An 18,643-nucleotide genomic window follows, 5' to 3' on the forward strand; every position below is an offset into this window, starting at 1 on the left:
TAGAACATGCAGACAAAACAAGACCCAGTGCCATTGTCAATGGCTTCTCAGTCAGCCCCCATGTCAGCCACATTCAGAGAACACGGTTTGATCACATGCTCGTTCAGTCCCAGTCCAGCTGGCCTTGGTGAGCTCTCATTCGATCAGTCCCCATGTATCAGTGGGTGAATGCACTCCTCGCAGTCCTGACATCCTTTTTCATGTTCTCCCTCTTTCTGCTCCTCATTTGGACCTTGGGGGCTCAGTCCGGTGCTCCAAAGTGGGTCTCCGTCTCTATCTCCATCCATCTTCGGATGAAGGTTCCCTCTGATCCTGCCTTCCTTGCTCACGTTCTCCCTCCATCTGCTTCTCATTTGGACCTAGGGAGTTAAGTCCAGTGTTCCAATGTGTGTCTCTGTCTCTATCTCCATCCATTGCCAGATGAAGGTTCTATGGTGACATGCAAAATATTCATCAGTATGGTTATGGACCAAGGCCAGTTCAGACACCCTCTCCTCTGCTGCCCAGGGAACAATCTGGGGACCTCTCCTTGGGCCTGGGAACCCCTCCAGAATCAAGTCTCATGCAAACCCTAATCTAACTAACTAAAAAATGAAGAGGCAATATCCAAACTAATAAAATTAGAAGTGAAAAAGGAGACATAACAACAGAGACCAGGGAAGCCCTGGCAATTATAGAGACATAGTTTCAAAATCCGTAATCGACAAAGTTGGTAATTTTGAAACTATTGAAAATAAAAACTCTATATAGAAGTCATTATACTTTTCTATTCCAATTAATTTTTCGATTTTGAAGACTTAAATACTATTTTAACATATATTTTTTAAAACTTTAAATGCCATTGTCTGTAAGTCTTTGAAGTGTTGAATATTGTATATCTAACTGAAATATATCTGTTTATCCAGATAACCTTCCTAATGTAATTATAAGTTTGATTATTATATATAACAATCTCTTAATCTGTATTGCTTAATTATACATTATATTTTCCAATGAGCTGCATAAACATAATACCTTTAACAAGAGTAGAAATTTACATAGAACAAAATTGACCTTAAGTTTGTATCACTAGATTAAGATCCATACCACTGCAAAGTATTCATTTCTATATCATATCCCCCGTTATTTGAAAACAAACTATTATGAACTATCATTTTGGGAATTTGGGTATAGTTTTCTTCAAATTACTTTCTGCTGTTTATTGGGTAAAATATTTTTAGGATTCACAGAGATCTTTTTGGAGGGCCTTGTTCCATCAAACCACATTAGCATGGAAGGAATCTACAGGTTCTTATCTTCTGTAGAAGAAAAAGCAGAACCTCTTTTCTGAAGTAATAAAATCCTTAGACTCAAATTTTGAGTCAAGATACCTTTAAAATACATATGTTGGTTTAGCTTAGTAGCCTGTACAATGAAATGTCTTTCTGTTCTTAGCTCATTCACAGTCAAAAATTTTAAATATAGCATAAATAGTATACATAACACAGACTCTGTGTATTTTCCATCTTTTTCTCTATTATTTTTAAATATTTTCTTTAATTTATGTCTGTCTGTACTATTTTATATTACTTTTCCTGTCTCTATAAAGATTTTGTTTTATTTTTTAAAACTATTTTGTTCTATAACTGCCAATAACCATTTTAATGCCTACATCACTCTTTGTAGAAATGAGGCTGCTCATCTGTTTCCCAGCTGCCCACACACAAATCATCACACAGAAGCTCTATCAATTAAAACGCTGTTTAACCCATAACTTAGGCGTATTTTCAGCTAGTTCTTATATCTTAAATTAACACGTTTCTATTAATCAGTGTATTGCCATGAGTGTGTGACCTACTGGTATGCTTCCACTGTCTTTCACCTTCAGCAGCTACATGACATCTCCCTGACTCTGCCTGATCTTTCTATATATCTCTGTTCAGATCTCCTGCCTGGCTTTACTCTGCTAAGCCATTGGCTAAAATAGCTTCATTCATCAACCAATAAAAGCAATACATATGCAGAAGGACACTCCCCATAATAAGTAACTAGCATTTTTAAGTATATTCAATTCAGTTATGTCATAGTTCTCTCCTTCGTATGATTTCATCACTCACCATACAACATCACATATGTTTTGTGAAAGCCTTGTATATATGGTGAGATCTAGGGCATAATCAAAGAACTATGTACAGGGGGTGTAAAAGCTCAGCAGTAGAGTACTGGATTCCACACCCCATTAAAAAAGGAAAAAACTTATCCATGTTTGAGTTACTGTGGAGCAGAAGTAGAGATATAGCAAGATGATACAACATAGGCATTTTGAATCTCATCAGAAGGCACATTTTAAGGAAAGATGACTCACAGGATGGGATCCGGTAACCTTTCGGTGTGTGCAAGATTGTGTTCAAAGTTCAGTAAGTGTTGCTCAAAAGGAATGCAGGAATCATAAATTAGGTTTTACTTCTCTATTTCAAAGATTAAAAACAAAGCAAATATGAAAGTAAATTTTACAGAGAGTTAGGAGTTGAATTTAATCACTAACTACTAATTAAGCCTATTACTAGAGAAGAAAAACACAATAAATAAAAGTTACCTTTTCATTGTGTAAATATTTAACAGCACGGCAACCTGCATAGCATGAAGAGAAATACTCTGTATCATCTCTTCCACATATAGAGGCATAGTGTGCTTGAGCAATCACAGATCTCATTGCATGGAGCTGTGAGGTTTCCAAGGATACCTGTCCTGTGAAGTTGACATTAAATGTAATTATAACATCATCATTTAAATAATTGATGCATATAACAATATATTAATAATATCTACAGATGTTCTCATTTAAATAATTATTTTTCACAGATTTACTAAAGTATAAAAACATAAAAAGGAAGTTTAAGACTGTACACCTTGATAGTCCTAGAGAGATGGCTTAGCTCTTAACAGTACTTGTTGCTCTTCAGAGGACCAAAATTCCATTCCCATCATCAACAATGCAGCTCACAATCACCTACAACTCCAGTTCCAGGGAATCTGATGCCCTCTTATGGTCTCTACAGGTACCAGGCATTTAAGTGGTTTATATCAATACATGTAAATGATATGTTTTGCTTTATATGGACATATGTTTCCATGGTTCTTGTGTTAAGTGTTAAAAGTAGAATATATAAATTGTGTGTAACTATTTTAGAATTATTTTACATGTGTTTGTGTTTTGATGGAATGTATATTTATACTTTGTGTAAGTACAGCTCCTATGCAAGCAAAATTTAGTCATTGAATCATTTGGAAATAGGTAAAGACAGTTATGATACCCAATGTGAGTCTTGAAAACCAAACCTGGGTCCTCTGAAAGGAGAACAAGTGTTCTTAAACACTGAGCCACTCTCTACCTACCTTTATCTTTTTTTTTTTTAACGTTTTGAGAAACTACCAGTTTCTGAAAGTGGTTTATTGTAAGTAGTACAAAAGTCCTTGTGCTCACAGATCAGCTGGGAAACCAGAAACATTAAGTGCACAGGGGTTTCCTCTCAAATGAGTGGACTGTTAACTTTTTCTTCTATCAAGAAAGCTGGGAATTGGAGGAGAATAACAGTCATGTGATCTGTATTATCCATTGGGTAGGCAATATGATGATCTCAGAGCCAGCACCATAGGTGATATAAATAATCCTTACATTACATGTATAGCCATAGGGTCTCCCAAGCTCCTACAACAAGGAAAAAATGTAGTGGATAGCCTGTATGATCTCTGGTCCGTAAGTACGACCATGCCATATCCTTCCTTGCGTTCTTTTTTTTTATTTTTTTTATTTTTTTTTTAAGATAACACAGGTAGCCTGTCTCTATATGCCATCTTCTTGGAAGAAACAAAGTGTACACTGAGTTGTCTTTCAATGTAATCATGCTTCCTTGTGTACTGGGGATGTTATTACTCTAGGAAAGTTGTTTTTTAAAATATACTGTGTTAGAATATGGTGAAATTATACCTCCTGGCATCAAAATACCCAAAATTTGACCAAAGTTGACAAAGTTAATCGGGGCTGAGTTTTCATTCTCACCTCTCCCTGATTCATTTCCCTACCTGCAGTGACACCTACTGGTGCCAAAATGTGGTGCACATGGCTCTCTGAGAAGGTAAGGAACATTTTCTTTAAAAAGCTTTTGGGGTTGACTCCCAATATTCGGAGAAACCGCCTCCCTGATTTTCAAAGTGGTTGCACAAGTTTGCATTCCCACCAGTAATGGATGAGTGCTCCCTTACTCCACATCCTCTCCAGCATAGGCTCTCATTGGTGTTTTTGATTTTAGCCATTCTAACAGGAGTAAGATGGTATCTCAAAGTAGTTTTGATTTGCATTTCCCTGATTGTTAAGGAAGTTGAACATGTCCTTAAGTATCTTTTGGCCATTGGAAATTATTCTGTTGAGAATTCTCTGTTCAATTCAGTACCCCATTTTTCAATTGGGTTATTCAGAATTTTAATGTCTAGTTTCTTTAGTTCTTTATATATTTTGGAGATCAGACATTTGTCTGATGTGGGGTTGGTGAAGATCTTCTCCCATTCAGTAGGTTGCCTTTTTGTCTTAATGATTGTGCCCTTTGCTTTACAGAAGCTTCTCAGTTTCAGGAGGTTCCATTTATCCATTGTTCCTCTTATTGCCTGTGCTACTTGGGTTATATGTAGGAAGTGGTCTCCTGTGCCCATGTATTGCAGGCTACTTCCCACTTTTTCTTCGATCAGGTTCAGTGTGGTCAAATTTATATTGAGGACTTTAATCCATTTGTTCTTGAATTGTGTGCATGGTGATAGATATGGATCTATTTTCATTCTTCTACAGGTTGACAACCTGTTACGCAAACACCAGTTGTTAAAGATTGTCTCTGTTGCATGTACTGGCTTTTTGGGATCCTAATCTGTTTGGATGCACACCTTCCTAAGCCTGGATGGAGTGAGGAGGGCCTTGAACCTGCCACAGCGTAGGGTACCCTGCCCTCTATTAGGACTAGAGGGGGAGGAGGGAGGGAGAGTGGGGGAACAGGAGGGAAATGGGAGGAGGGGAGGAAGTGTAAATTTTGAATGGTATTATTTATAAAGCAATAAAAAATAAATTAAACAAGGTCTATTATGGGTTAAACTATCTTAGTACTATGTATCTTGACTTCTCTAAATGCCTGTGAAACAGAGTATAAAAAAAAACTGGAAAAATAAGCTATTTGGGTTTCAGGAAGCTGAGGCTTCTCACTGAAAGGGGTTATATAAATCCTTGATAGACGGGTACTAATGTGGATTCTTCTTAGCCGTTGGGAAAAATAATTATGTAAAATTATTGAAATGTTACTAAAATACAGACAAAATATTCAGAGCTATAGCTTTGCAACTTTATGGGCTTATGAACTGATATAAAGACATCCCATGGGAAAAGAGTTAAAATCCCTGTCAAGTATTTAAGAAAATGGAGAGGGGAAAGGAGAGAGAGAGAGAGAGAGAGAGAGAGAGAGAGAGAGAGAGAGAGAGAGAGAGAGAGAGAGAGAGAATTTTCTGCTACACACATCCTGGCAGGGCAGGCAAATGGGCTAAGCAGCTATTCAGATTCCAGTCCAGCCACACGGGTTTTTTCCTTGGTAGCTCACCCTCCTGCATGATTTGACCAGAACTCAGAGCTGCCTCTCTCATGCCTCCTGTCAGTCCTCCCTGCCCAGGGCTCACTAGTTCAGAGGAGTACCTGAGCTCCAAGGAATGACAGAAGGAACTCCATGACCTGCAGCAGGACCTAGGAAGAGGCTGAACAGACTTTTGTTTGTTTTTTTTGTTGTTGTTCTTTTTGTTTTTGTTTTTCCATCAAAGCTGGAATAGCTGCTTCTTCATGAGATAAATATATTTAAAAGAGACCATCTTCTACTACAGAAACAACTGCAGTTAAGACATAAAGCAATCAATTTGAAGCTGATTAAGTTTCCTGAGGTGTTGGTTTCAATATGTGGAGGACTTTCTCCTTTCCTGCTCATCAAATCAGTGCTTAAATGAGTACTTGGCTTTCATATTAGATAAAAAAAAAGAACAAAATTAAAATTTTCTGTCTAGGTCAGTGGGATATGCTTTTAACTGCCTAGCACTACTAAGGGTTTGACCCCACTCTTTAAGTTGCTTCCTGGAGACTCTTGGTTAAATTGTACAAGAAATTTAACACCTGAAATGCAACAGGAATTGTGAAACTCAACATTAACCCCCCTCATGTATATATTAGCACAGGAAGGATAGAGATACACTGACAATTTTCAACAACCTAACTTGAGAGAAAAGAAATATTGCAGAAGGGTTGTCCATGTAGAAAGGGTGCATGAATGGAAACATTTGTAACAGTGAAGCTGGTGGAACTTAGTAAACAGAAGTTGGAAAGGGTGGGACATGAGGGACTTGGACACCAAAATGAAAAAGAATCAAAATGGCGTCAGGCTTGCGAAAGTTTGATCAATGTTGGCAAAGTCAATCTGAACCGAGATTTCATTTTGACCTCTTGGCAATTCATCTCCCCACTTGCATGACACCTTTAGAGACCCCTCAGTTTGTGATCGCACTGCTGCTTCTAGTATTCAGGAGCTTCAAATGTTCTCCACATTTGATTCACTTTATTCTAGTGTGTGTGTGTGTGTGAGAGGGTGTGTGTGTGTGTATAATTTGATGAAAGTCTTGTTTCAATCTTTTCCCTTTTATATTTTTTATTTTCTTATTACTAATATAAACACTGTTAGGTGTTGAATATGGTCAGAAAAAGTTTGTTTGTAAATACTATTTTCAAATGTCTTTTTATAATCTATGTCTTGATTTAAAAATAAAAGTCCTTTAAAGCCTGGCATAATACCGTTCATTCCAGGATTTGGGAGGCAGAGACAAAGACAGATGAATCTCTGTAAGTTTGAGGTCATCTTATTCTATATAGTGAGTACAAGAAACACCATGTATACATAGTATGACCCTGTATCAAGCCCTCCCCCAGGAAAAATAAAACAGAAAAAGAAATCCTTGAAAGGACAGGTAATTTTTATGAAGTCCAACTTGCAATGTACTTCCTAGGTTATGTGTTTTATGTAATGTGAAAGAAATCCTATCCAACTTGAATATCAAAAAGATTTCCCTCATATTTTTAGAATATTATATTTTAATTGATACTTAGAGTTCATTTTAAATTATTCTGTATAATACAAAGTGGGGATCCATGTTCATGTCTTTTCATATAGATATCTAGTGGTCCCAACTCAATAGCATTATTACATCTTTATTTTTAGTATATTTTATTTGTGAGTATGCATGTGTCTGTATAAGAGTATGTGATGGAAGTAGGTACCCTCAGACACAAAAGAGGATGTCAGGTACCCCAGAGCTGGTATAAGAGGCAGATCTGATATAACTGAAATGGAGATTGGATCCAAATTCATGCTCTCTGGAAGAATAATAAGCATTCTTTATCATGAGCTATCTCTTTAGCCTTGTTAATAAAACTTATATATAATATGAATTTTGTTCTTTAAACTTTTTTGGTTTTGAGATTATAACATAGTTACATTTATCCATTCCCTTTCTTCCTTCCAAGCCTTGCTCATTCTCCTTCAAATTTATGGCTTATTTTTTCAGTAAATGTTATTGTATGCATCTGTGCATATGCATATACATGCACATATATTTCTAAATATGTAATCTGCTCACTATATATGACTCTAACTTTATGTATTTTTTAAGGGCCAGTCAGCTAATAGTAATTCTGTAAATGACTCTAGAATCTCTACTTCATTGCATCTTTACCCTTCCCAAATATCAAACTTCTATACATACATATGATTCTATTCATATACTCTTTATTATAGTCCACCGACATGCTTTTAATAATTGCTTGATTGATATAGCTCTGCAATTCTTATCGAAAGCAAATAGATTTAGTCTTCTAATTTTGTCTCTTTTTGACCATTTTGTATTTCTAGGTCCTTGCATATCAATGACAATATAGGGTTTTATTGCTAATATCTACAAAGGACAGCCTGATGAGATTTTGTTGTCATTAAATTTGAGTACAGAGCAAAATTTGTGAAGGAGTCAAATATTCATAAAAAATAAATCCTCCAATTTAATAACATGGAGTAGCTTTCCTTTAAAAATGTCTCAAATTACTTTCACCAATATATTGTAATAATCAGTATAGAGTTATTACATTTACTTTACATCATTGATAATAACATTTTCAATACTTCTTTTATAATGAATTTAAGAAACTTGTTTTTTATAATAACTGTTTTCTACCCATTTGTAGGTAGCTTATCTATTTTGACAGACATATGTATGTATGTACGTATGCATGTATGTATGTATATATTATTCTGAGAGGGCATAGATTTTCTAGACATGTAGTAATTGTGCAAATAGACAATCAGGGACCTACAGCCCCAGTCACAGAGAATTATAGATTCTAATATATTGAGCTTGTATTTTATAATTACCCTCAACTCAATATTTAGTTCTAGTGCCTTCTTAATTTTCTACAATCATATTTTCTTTAAATATAGTTTTATTAATAAAGTTTATGCAAAGTTCCCTTTATCTTTCTATAGTTAATTTAGCAAAACTACTTGCATAATTTGAAAAGAAAATATCAAAAACCAAATCATTGCAATTCTGATCAGCTTGTGTTTTAACCCCTGAGTATACTCTGTCTGCTTTAGTAAACCATCACAGGCTAGGAGCTTTCAGCAATACTATTTCTGGGGCTATGAAATTAAGGACCAAGATGCTTGTCTAAGTTAGGGTTTGGGTTTTGGTTTGGTTTTCATTTTTGAGACAGAGTTTCTCTGTGTCACCCTGGGTGTCCTAGAACTCAATCTGTCTGTAGGGCAGGCTGGTCTTGAATGTCCTCATGCTGGTTTCAAAGGTAAGGTTTAAGCTACCATGCTCAGCTATAGTTAGACTTTCTATTGCTGTGATAAAACATCATGACCAGAAACAACATGGGAAAGAATTTTTTCCTTACAACTGTCATATCACATGTCATCACTCTAAGGGAATGAATTCAAGGCAGGGATCTAAAGGTGGAGCCCATGGAGGAGTGCTGCTTCCTGGTTTGCTGAGTTTGCTTCCTTATATACCAGGTCCACTTCCCATAGTAGTATGATCTGTAATGGCTGTGCCCACCTATTTTAATCAATAATGATAAATACTGCTCCACGGGCTTCCTAGATGCTGATCTTATGGAAGCGTTTCTTCATTTAGGCTCTCTCCTCTTAGATGCTGCTAGCTTATGTCAAATTGACAAAACAATAACCAGAATAATTCCAGAGGAACAGATTCCATATTTAGTGATTACATACATACTAGATTACAGAGGACCACTTTTTCAGTGTATTCCCACATGGACTAAAGAGTACTGGCACTGGAAACTTCTGCATGTGAGAAGACTAAGGTGATTCACAAAATCTTCATCTTCATGTTCTTAACTAAGACTAGCATCCCCAAAGTTCCAACTAACATTGTAATACATGTGTTCAAACCATTAAGTTGTGAAAAATTAGCCAGATTAAAAACATTCACATAATAAATTTTAAGCATAAAGGTAACTATAGTAACTCATAATCCCATAAAGAATTGAAGTACTAATCTCTAAATTTCAGTTTTACTAATTTATTTAAAAGTAAATATTGTATGTCTTATAATAAACTTTATTGAAACACACTCCTGTGTTTTTAGTATATTTGTGTATATGTGAAATTACCATGGTAGTCATTTAATAGAAACTTTTATCATCCTCCTTTCTCCCTCATTTCACTCTTTCATCCAACCATTTTGTCTTCCTCTCTCTCTTCTTTTCCTTACTTCTACCCTGTCTCTTCTTCTTCTGTGAGACAGATTGTTCCTCTATAGCCCAAACTGCCCTAAGCTCATGATATAACCAAAGCTGATCCTCAACTCATAATAATCCTTCTCCCTCAGTTTCCCATTTGTTGTAGAACATTTACAATATCTCAATGTAACAGATGTTGAATTCTATCAATTTCTTTGGCTATCTGTAGTTTATTACTTGTATATTTTGAACGTCTGATCTCTGTCTATTGTGAGGTTAGTGAAGATTTTTTTTTTCATTCTGTACCCTGTCGTTTTGTCTTTTTGACCGTGTCCTTTGCTTTACAGAAGCTTTTCAGTTTCAGGAGGTCCCATTTCTTAATTGTTTCTCTCTGTGCTGCTGGAGTTATATTTAGGAAGTGGTCTCCAGTAACAATGCATTTAAGTGTACTTCCTACTTTCTCTTCTATGAGGTTCAGTGTGGCTGGCTTTAAGTGAGGTCTTTGATCCACTTGGACTTGAGTTTTGTGCATGGTGACAGATATGGGTATATTTTCTTTCCTCTACATGTTGATATTGAGTTATGCCAGCACCACTTGTCAAAATTACTTTCTTTTTTCCATTTGATATTTTTTGCTTCTTTGTCAAAAATCAGGTGTTCGAAGATGTGTGGATTGTTATCCGGGTCTTCTATTTGGTTCCATTGGTCCTCTTCTCTGTTCTTATGCCAATACCAGGCTGTTTTCATACTGTAGTTCTGTAGTAGTGTTTGAAGTCAGGGATTGTGATGCCTCCAGAAGTTTTTCTTTTTTTTTTCCTTTTATAGGATTGTTTTGGCTATCCTGGGATATTTGCTTTTTCATATGGGAGTACCATTCTTTTGAGGTCTTTGAAGAATTTTTCTGGAATTTTGATAGGCATTGCATTAAATCTGTAGATAACTATTGGTAAGATTGTCATTTTTTTACTATGTTAATTCTGTCTACGCAGGATCATGGGAGATTTTTCCACTTTCTGTTGTCTTCTTCAACTTCTTTCTTCAACGATTTAAAGTTCTTGTCATACAATTCTTCCACTTGTTTGGTTAGAGTTACTCTGAGATATATTATGCCTTTTGTGGCTATTGTGAAGTGTGTTGTTTCTCTGATTTCTTCCTGAGCCTTTTTAGCATCTGTGTATAGGAGGGCTACTGATTTTTTTTTTGGTTAATCTTGTTTCCTGTTACATTACTGAAACTGTTTTTGAGTTGTAGAAGTTCCTTGGTAGAATTATTGGGATCTCTTATGTAAACTATCATATCATCAGTAAACAGTGAGAGTTCGACTTCTTTTCCAATCTGTATTCTCTTGATCTCTTTTTGGTGTCTTATTGCTCTAGGTAGGACCTCAAGAACTATATTGATTAGATGTGGAGAGAGTGCACAAACTTGTCTTGTTCCTGATTTCAGTGGAATCGCTGAGAGCTTCTCTCCATTTAGTTTGATGTTGGCTGTAGGCTTGCTGTATTTTGCCTTTATTATGTTTAGGTATGTTCCTTGTTTCCCAGCTCTCTCCAAGACCTTTATCATGAAGGGATGCCGTATTTTGTCAAATGCTCTTTCGGCATTTAATGAGATGATCATGTGTTTTTCATTTTTCAGCTTGTTTATATGGTAGATTATATTGACAGATTTTCATATGTTGAACTATCCCTGCATCATAAAGCTGACTTGATCATGCTGGATGATGGTTCTGATGTGTTCTTGGATTCGATTTGGCAGTGTTTTATTTAGTATTTTTGCATCAATGTTCATGAGTGAGATTGGTCTGCAATTCTCTTTCTTAGTAATGTCTTCTGCGGTTGGGTTTCAGGGTAATTATAACCTCATAAAAAAGAGTTTGGCAATGTTTCTTCGGTTTCTATTGTGTGGAATAATTTGAGGAGTATTGGTTATTGGTATTAGTTTTCTTTGAAAGTCTTGAAGAATTCTGAGCTGAAACTATTTGATCCTGGGCTGCATGTTTTTTTTATGTTGGGAGACTTTTGATGACTGTTTCTATTTTTTCAGCAGTTATAGGTCTGTTTAATTTGCTTATCTGGTCTTGATTTAATTTTGGTAAGTGATATTTATCCAAGAAGGTTTTCTGATTCCTTAAAGTTTTCCAATTTTGTGGAATACTGGTTTTTGAAATATGTCCTGATAATTCTCTGTATTTCCTCCATGTCTGTTGTTATGTTCCTCTTTTCAATTCTGATTTTGTTAATATGGGTAATCTCTCTCTGTCTTTTGGTTAGTTTGGATAAAGGTTTGTCTTTTTTGTTGATTTTCTCGACGAAGCAAATCTTTGTCTCATTGATTATTTTTATTGTTTTCTTGTTTCTATTTTGTGGATTTCAGCTCTCACTTTATTTCCTGACATCTAGTTCTCTTAGGTGAATTTGCTTCTTTTTATTCTAAAGTTTTCAAATGTTCTGTTAATTCACTAGTGTGGAATTTTCCCAGCTTCTTTATGTAGGCGTTTAGTGCTATGAACTTGCCTCTTAACACTGCTTTCATTGTGTCCCATAAATTTGGGTATGTTGTGTGGTCATTTTCACTAAATTTTAAGGAAGTCTTTAATTTCTCCCTTTATTTCTTCCTTGACCCATTGATGATTCACGTAAGCATTGTTTAATTTCCATGTGTTTGTGGGGTTTTTGGAATCAGCATTTCTGTTGACTTCTCGTTTTATACCATGGTGATCTGATAAGGTACATTGGGTTATTCCAATTTTTTTGTATTTGTTGAAGTTAGTTTTGTTACTGAATATGTGGTCAATTTTTGAGAAGGTTCCATAAGGGGCTGAGAAGAACATATATTCTTTTTTGTTTGTACGGAATAGTCTATAGATGTCTGCTGAGTCCATTTGAGTCATAACATCTGTTAGTTCTCTTATTTCTCTGTTTACTTTCTGTCTGATTGACCAGTCCAGTGGTGAGAAGGGGAAGGAATGTTGGAGTCTCCCACTATTAGTGTGTGGGGTTTAATGTATGATTTAAGCTTTAGAAGTGTTTCTTTTACATATGAAGTTGCTCTATATTTGGGGCATAGATGTTCAGTATTGGAATTTCCTCTTGATGAATTTTTCCTATGACTAATATGAAATGACTTTCTTTGTCTCTTTTGACTGATTTTAGCTTGAAGTCTACTGTTTTAGATATTATGACAGCTACACCCACTCGTTTCTTAGGTTCATTTGATTGATATATTTTTTCCCAACCCTTTTACTCTGAGAAGATATCTCTTTTTGAGGTTGAGATGTGTTTCTTGTATGAAGAAGAAAGGATTCTGTTTTCATATCCAATCTGTTAGCTAGTGCCTTTTTATAGGTAAGTTGAGTACATTTATATTAAAGGATATTAATGACCATTGATTGCTATCTCCTGTTAATTTAGATATCATTGGTAGTGATGTTAATTTGTGCATTTTTCTTTTCTTTAGGATTTGCTGCTATGAGACCATCAATTGTCTGTGTTTTTGTTGGTGTAACCAACTTCCTTGGGTTGGAGTTTTCCTTCTAGTAAAAAATTAAATATTATTAAAGGACTGTTATAGTCTGTATGTTTAAGTTTCACTTTCTCTTACTTCTGATACATCTCTTTTTTTTCTTTTTTCTGTTGTTTATTTTGTTGTTGTTGTTGTTTGATCTTCTAGACACAGTTTCTTATGTATCTCTGAGTGTTCTGGAACCAACTTTGTATACCAGGCTGTATGCCTCTACTTCCCTGAGTGGTGGCATTAAAGGTATGTGCTACGACTGCCTGGCTTGTTTCTAGTATATCTTTACTTAGTTTCTACTAATTTTTTTCTAGTTATATACATTTTGCTCTCGTTGTTAGATGGCCTGTATGAAGTCTTTCTGTATTGATGACATAATTATTTATTGATATAGAATATGTGCTGATTCATTCATCGTTAGTGTTTTGATATAGTTGTACATTATTTTCAGTTTATCTTACTAGTTTATAATATTTTATTATTTTTATTAGTTTTGTTGTCAAAATGAACACATGTAATTATTTTTCAATGTAAAGATATGTTGATACAGATTTTATTACCTAAAGTATATTCTATCCTAAATAATGCCTCTCTTTCTGAAAAGAAATATATTTTAATAGGTGTTAGATATAATATAGATTAAAGTCTGTGAGGTGCACTTATTTTACAGTGCAGTTTAAAACTAATGTTACTTTGATTTATATAACTGTGTTATTTGTGCTTGAGAATCATGAGACATTTAAATCTCCACAATTATGTTACAAGATTTTTAACACTCTTTATGTTTAGTGATATTTGGTTTATGTAGTTGTGTATTTTATGTAGTTGCATTGATATATTTGTTTTCCTAACCGTATAGGATGCCCCACTAATAAAAAGAGTATTTAATTTTGAAATAAGAATTATCAGAATGATTATGCATCAATGCTTATGACAAACTCATGATCAACTATGTCTTTTCCTTTTGCAACAGATACCTTACTTTTATTTAGCACATAAATGGATAATTGAAATAAAAGCAATTTACTATAGCAAACCTATTGTGTGGATGGCATATCAGACAAGCATATTATATAAGTGTGCTTCCTTTCTGAAATTGTTCTTAAACCCTCATTTCTTGCCTGATAAAGGCTGGGATGGAGACATGACAGCTTTGATTGTCATGGCCAGGACTGTGGAAGTCAGAGTAAAACTACTGCATTATAGAGCAACAAGGCTGAAATAGTTCACTGAATGAACACTGTGATGTGAGCTACCAGTCCTTTCTAAGTTCATAAAGCTTTCTTGAAGTGAAATAAGTAAATAAACTCAGTGTTGTTGAGCACACATTTGCTTCCTTCATATGTCACTTGTCACCAAGTTAACAAGAACATGATACCACTCTGAGCAAGGAATATTGGTCCTATATGAGTATTGAAATATTATTTAAAATTATACATAGGGCTTGAACTATTGTTCAGTTGACATAGTGCTTCTTCAGAATAACAAAGTCTTGGCTTCTTTCCTGAGAATGGCAAAAGCCAGGCGTAATGCTTGGGAGGTGGAGGTTAGAGGGTTATCTTTGGTTACACTCTTCATTTAATTTAAGCCTAGGATACATGAGACCCTTTCCTAAAAATAAAATAAGGAAAAACTCTGGGTTTGATAAACTATCAGAGAACTCATTTCATGCCTGGACAAGATTGATTATTCCTTTCTTAGTAGCCATTAATTGTCTACAGTTCTTAACAAGACAAAATCTATAGGTCACAGCAAATTCATCAGCCTCCATTATTATCCAGTCTATCTTGTTCACCAGTGTCTCAATCAATCTCTCCAAACCACTTGTGTGCAAATGTTTCCCTCGCCCTAGCAGAACAGCATTGCCGGTGAGCTTACAAATTCTCAGACATGTCTTGTTAGAAATTAAAATAATTGGATGCAGGAATCTATGTTTTAACATGTGTTCTAGGAAATTTGATAATGAAGTTTTTTTTAAAAAAACATGGTTTTTAAGAAAAAAATGTAAGCATTCACGAATGAGAATACACCTAATGCTTGTAATCCAGCAGTCTAGTTTTTTATATTGTGAAAGACAACTTTTATCTCTCCTGTGCTCTGTCAACTAGAAGGAAAAATTTTTCTAAACTTTTGCATCAAAAGATAGAGTTTGATCATATTTATAACATACCATTTATATACGAAAATAAACATAAATTTAAAGCATTTTACATTCTTTGGAAAATTCTATTTTACTGTAAGGCAGAAATATAACTCCCACTTTGTCCTAGCACCACAATATTTATTGTACATATAGAGATCTTTTACATAATGTACAATTAAGTAAAATTGGATGATGGCTTAAATTTTATTTCCCAAAAATATATTTTTCAAACATGTAACATCCCTCACAGATTGGAATATCTACACACATTAAGTTTCTAAGTATTTATAATGTATCACTGAGCCATCTATTTTAAATCTTATAAAGATGTTTAGGAAGGACAATACCACCATATTTATTTTGGCTTTCAAATAAATATTTTATTTTGACATTGAGTCCTCCAACTTGGTTTCATTGTTTTGATTTTTAAAGGAATGTATTGTTCACTCATGACCTTTTGCTTTTATTGTGAAGATTTTTACTGGAGAAAATGTCATAATTCTATTTTAATTCAAATATATTTTGAAAAGATATTATATGAATTATAAATAATTTTCAAACAAATTTGTAGAGAAGTGGCATGTTTATAACATTTAGCATTCATATATATGAGGGTCAATAGTACCTTTGCTGAGGCATTAAGTGTGAAATATTTTAAATGTAAATGTTTTTGTTTACCTTGGATATTTGAGAAGTTTATTTGGGGAAATTATTAGTTTATTTGCTAACAAATTTTTAAAAATAAAATGTGTTTTCCTTTTTTGTTTTTGCTGGGATGAGGAATCATTTAAAACTTAGTATTTTTGTGTTCTGAGATTTTTTTCAGTTCACATGTCATTAATTCCTCAACTGAATTTTCATTTTCAAATATTTCTTCACTGCACAGCATGATTGTTCCACCAGATCAACAAAAAGATTTTCAAAGGAAAGGATTTTAATTTTTTCAAGATTTGAACTTACCATTTTTTCAGTTACATGTATGTCTTTTTTTTTTTTTTTTTGCTAGGTCTACAAATTCACAACCTTGGCTCCATTTGTAAGAGAAGTGAAGCTAAAGTCATGTTTTCTAACCCTGGGGCCAGCTCCAGGAGCATGTACTGGACACTGGTTTGCTGTAAGCTACTTTATTAAAGGTGAAAGTGCTCTTGTTCTCTTTTATTCTTTCACTTGCTTATCCTTTGGTTTTCAGTTGCATTTCTGTTGTACAACATTTAATATTAACCTATGCCAAACGCTTTGAACTTTTGCATATGTAAATTAAAGTGTTCCTGTGCAAGCTCGCAGATACTTTAAACCCACCCTTGATGTCTACAAGAATGCTGACAGATCAGTTCAAGAACAAAAGGTCAAATCACTGTATACATATTCTTATACCATCTTGTACTTGTTGCATACCTTAACACAAAGTTCAAGTTTTGATTCTAAATCATTTATGAATACATGGCAAACATATCTCTATTAGTTAAGTACCATTAATATAGAGTAAAACTGTGTTTGATGATTCATTTATATATTTAATAACTCCAATAATTATATAAATATATATTGTTACTGGAATATTTTTCTGGAAAGCATCTCCTTAATTATGAGATAAAAAGGTAGTACACAAACTTATATTTACCCATCATAATCCTCATTGATTCCTGCAAATTTCACTGTTTCACATTTTACAAAAAGGATTAATACAAAAAGTGCAAGTGATACAAAAGTTGTCACCGCTGTAAATCTTATTTTGTTCTTACAAGACATTTCCAATCTGTCAACAATTATACCTCCCAAAAATTGGCCGATTATACATCCTGAAAGTATCATTATTCCTGAGAAAAGAAAAAAGAATTCTGTTCAAAAGGAAAATGATGAGAATACAGAAGAAATACACATAGGTGAAAATCCATTTAATCAAATACAGATTTTAAAAACAAAACAAAACAAAACATAAAACCTAGAAGATGTGGTATCTGAATAAACCTGGATTTTCTGATATATATATATATATCTTGTGCATGGGAATGGAGTCATTATAGGTCTCTTGGATTCTGGTAGAGAAGGTAATGTGTTGCTCCAATACACTGGATATCCAGTACAGACTAGGAACTTAGTCCATACCACACTGAAGTTAAGTGAGAGATGTTATTATTAGCTATTTGAATGCATGCTTTTTTCAAGAGACTTAATTAAAATAACAGGCTTTCTCAAACAATCTTATAAACTAGAGTCAGATCATCCTAGTCCCAGAGAACTCTCATAGATGGTCAACATGAACAGTCTAACAATGCAAGAATCCAGAATACCCAGGATCAGCTATGGTTTTTCTACTTTAGCATAAAACACTTGGAAAGAGAAAATCACAGGGAAAATATAAGTTGAAAACAAAAGCAGTAAAAGAGAAGGAATAGAAAAATAGAAAGCACTCAGAATAATAAAGTGCACTCACAGATTTCTACACTCCAATCATATCCAAATGTAGACCACTGTGTGTAGAAGTAATGGGTAGAGAAAAAAATACTAGTAACAACACAAACAGACAATTAAATCATATCATAATAAATACATAACATGAAATGTTCCATAAAAATGGAAAAATCAAAAAATGTCATGTAATATTAATTTAAGGTGTGTTACATTTGTTCAAACTATAAGACATTTGTTTAATGATGCAAAAATGTATTACATACTTTAATGTTGCATTTGTCTAACTCTGTGAAGTTGTGTTACTCTGTGTTTGTTTCAATTACCTGATGTGTCTACTAAATAACTGATTGGCCAATAGCAAGGCACGAGAAAGGAAAAGGCAGAGTTGGCTTTCAGAGAGAATAAATAAGAAGAGAAAACGGGGGAGGTGTATATCGAGAAACAGAAAAAGGAGGAGAGAAAAGCTCAAGGTGCCAGCCTCCCAGCTACAAAACCAGAATGCCATAGAATAAGAAGTAAAGAAAGCTATACAAGGTAATAGAAAGATAAAAGCCCAGAGGCAAAAAAAGCTGGTATATTCATATGTAAGAATAAGCCTCAGTGGGATTTATTTTGGAGTTGGGTGGTGAATACCCCAAGACCAAAGAGTCAAAGGGTAAAAAAGAAACAATAACACTTTGGTGTACCAATGTGGGGCTCAAATTTGCAGAGGGCCTAAGAATTCTTGAAAAGAAAAAGGAAAAAAAATACAGCTCCTTTAAGAAGTTCTG

At 34.3% G+C, this 18,643-nt stretch overlaps 1 long non-coding RNA gene across 1 annotated transcript in view; it reads right to left on the bottom strand.

Annotated features, from left to right (window-relative positions):
- Nucleotides 1-2,665: 2,665 nt before the first annotated feature.
- LOC148123307 (uncharacterized) overlaps nt 2,666-18,643 on the bottom strand; it is a 39,602-nt gene continuing 23,624 nt past the window's right edge. Inside the window, exons 2-3 of the long non-coding RNA XR_015737640.1 lie at nt 17,083-17,278; nt 2,666-2,727 (exon numbers count right to left, since the gene is read on the bottom strand). This is a non-coding gene — a long non-coding RNA (uncharacterized LOC148123307). The remainder of the gene's footprint in view (nt 2,728-17,082; nt 17,279-18,643) is intronic.

The sequence above is a fragment of the Myodes glareolus genome, chromosome 1, assembly GCF_982192425.1.
Source record: "Myodes glareolus chromosome 1, mMyoGla1.1, whole genome shotgun sequence".
Classification (NCBI taxonomy): domain Eukaryota; kingdom Metazoa; phylum Chordata; class Mammalia; order Rodentia; family Cricetidae; genus Myodes; species Myodes glareolus.